Genomic DNA, 3038 nt, shown 5'->3' on the forward strand with positions numbered 1-3038 from the left:
AAATCGGAAATCGAGAAACAGTACATAGACAGAGAGAATGATTATAATCCATGTCTTATGTCTATACGATATCTCGAATGGAGGAATATATGATCCCTTATCTAAAGGACGCGTTGCTGATAAAATCAGAGTTCGACGGCTGCTTTTGAAAGCTACGATTTCTAATCAGATTCTAAAGTCATACACAATAATAGTTATTAGACTTATCCAAGTGGGAGACTGTTGGATTAGGTGTCTAAGCCCATAACTAATTTTGGTATGTACTTGGATTGATTTTGAGCATGGTCCTTTTGGGTTGCCTTCACTCATGCAACTTGATAGAATGACAAGAGGAGAGAGAGTAGAATTTATTATATCAATAATAAATTAGCACTCTAAATGGTTTTATTAATATATTACAGTTTGATATATTATTTGGAAATCATATTATTTAATTAGTATTGATCAGAAATTAATTTGGAATTAATTTGGTGATCATAGGAGACTGATTATTAATTTGGGGACTGTTATGCAAATCATTGATAGTTGCATAAATGGGCTGATGGACTCCATAGAGTGGAGTGGACGAAATCCTATAGGGAATCCCTATAGATTTCGTCCATGGGCTCTAAGGAAGGAGTTCATGGGTTGCTTGTTGCCTTAGTTAGGTATTAGGGTTTCCACCTGAAAACCCTAGCAACCACAACTATATATAGGACCCCTTATCAATGGATTTTCATCCAATGCTTCTAGAAAGTAACCCTAGCAGAAAATCCTTCTCTCCTAAGTCATCTTGTTGCATTGTGTTTGTGACTCCATTAGAGGTGCAACAATTGGGGCACTAGGCTTTCAGAAGTCAAGATCAAGAAGTATTAAACTTGTTATTGCTACATAACAAGAGAGGTAAAGATTCTAACCCTAATCATATGTGATTTTCGAAATATATATGCTAGTTATAGGGTTATTGCTTTGGCATTCATAGTTGTATGTTCAAATTAGAAAACCCTAGATCCAAAGCAATTAGGGTTGCATGTACACCATATGAATGATGTTATGCTCATAAACCAATAATAACAAATGGGCCCAACCCAACTGTAACACCCAGATATCAGGTAATTTCATTTCCAACCCAAAAGATTTAAAATATTACATGTTGGTCCTTACACCATGCATACTTAGGGCGTACGCATGTCGTAGCTCTTTAAAGTGGGACGCGAACTTAAGTAAGTACGTTGGGTGTACTCATTGGTACACAGGGTGTATGTGCCTAATATGCAAACCCTAATTTTTAGGGTTTGAGCACTATTTAAGCATCCTTATCTCTTCAAAACCCTTTCCCTTATCAGCCTCCATCTTCCAAATCGTCCCTTATTAACCCTCATCCATTGAGTGAGCATTTTTGGCTTGAGAGTGTGTGTTTGGTGCTCTTGAAAGAAGGAGAAGATAGTGGAATCATCTTGGAAGCTCAAGGCAACCTAGATCCAGAAGTATCTCAAGCTCAAGCATCCCTTGAAGGTATAAAGTTTGAAAGTTGATGAGTTATTTTCTTAGATCTTGCTAGCCTAGAGTTTGTGTTCATATTTGGTCCCTTAAGCTTGGTGTTCATGAGTATGGCTTAGTCTAACCATAAGAGTTGTCATTTCAGACGTTTTTAGGTGTTAGGAACCATAAAAATGTGATCTTGGTCCCTTTCCTTTCTTCATGCATAATTTATGATGCTTTGGTTATGTATTAAGTGAGGGTTTTGTTTTTTGGACTCCTTTAATCATGGAAAGTCATAGAGTTGGAAACTTTTAGGACTTTGAATGTTATTTGAGACTAGATTTGAGCTTTAGATATGGTATCTTAATGGAATAAGTATTGAATAGAGAAAAAAGAAATCAATTGAGTACGTTGCGTGTACCTGGTTGATGCCCCATATCCTAGCCCATAGTGCACTACGTTGGGCATAGTGACTGAATATGTTGAGCGTACTCAGTCTATGTTGACTTCCATTGACCTTTTGACTTTTTGACTTTTGACCTTGACCTAGGATTTGACCTAGTTTGACTTAAGGGTATTTTGGGTATTTTGAGTAGTGGATTGAGTTTAGGTCACTATCATTGTATTGGTGACCGGTAGAGTCAACATTTGGAACAATGATCTGTTCAACTACATCTAAGACTGTGAGGTGAGTCTTCCCTACTGTACTTGTGGGTCGAATACACCAATACCGGCCCACTACATCATGTATCCTGGTATATTGGATTGATGTTATGATGGTTATGTGTTAGGCTGGTAGATCTGTATGATTATCTGTGTTCATTGAGTATGTATTAGATTGGTAAGTATGATTACCCATACTTGTTGGTTATTGATTGTTATTGTATATGTCGATATGTTATGGTTTGTTGGGTTGAGGCGGGTATGCTTTGTGCTAAAGGCCAAGAAATCCGAGGCAATTTGGATAGGATGAAGGCCCGACGGTCCAGTCAGACCGAAGGCTCAGAGAGTTGTCCAAATAGGTTGTAGGCCCTATAAGGCATTTCAATTAGGATGAAGGCTCATATATGCATGTAGTTATCTGTATGGTCGTGTGTGGTACTCTAGGGGAAACTCACTAAGCTTTGGCTTACATTTTGATTGTTATGGTTTCAGGTACTTCAGAGAACATGGGCAAGGAAAAGGCTTGATTGTACGGTTCCTTCAGATTTTTTGAGATATGATTTTGGAACACACTGACTTATGATTTGATTTTTGGGAACTATGTTTTGTAAACAGTTGTGGTTTTGGTATGGTTTGAAATTGAAAAATTTACCTTGATTTTTGGGATGTTACAAGTTGGTATCAGAGCCCTGATTTGAGAGAAATAAATGAACATTTGTGTGAATCCATACTCAAACTAAGGATCTATAAAAAAAATTCAAAATAGTTTTCAAAAAATTGTTTTAAAAAGTAACCAAGGAAGGATGAGATGTGTACGATCTGTCGGAGAAAGAAAGTATGCCCCAAGTTACCCACACTGTTATTTGCTTGTGATGATTATGATAGAGCTACATGCTAGTGGTAGGCTAGGGATG

Source organism: Lactuca sativa, chromosome 8 (assembly GCF_002870075.4).
Source record: "Lactuca sativa cultivar Salinas chromosome 8, Lsat_Salinas_v11, whole genome shotgun sequence".
Classification (NCBI taxonomy): Eukaryota; Viridiplantae; Streptophyta; class Magnoliopsida; order Asterales; family Asteraceae; genus Lactuca; species Lactuca sativa.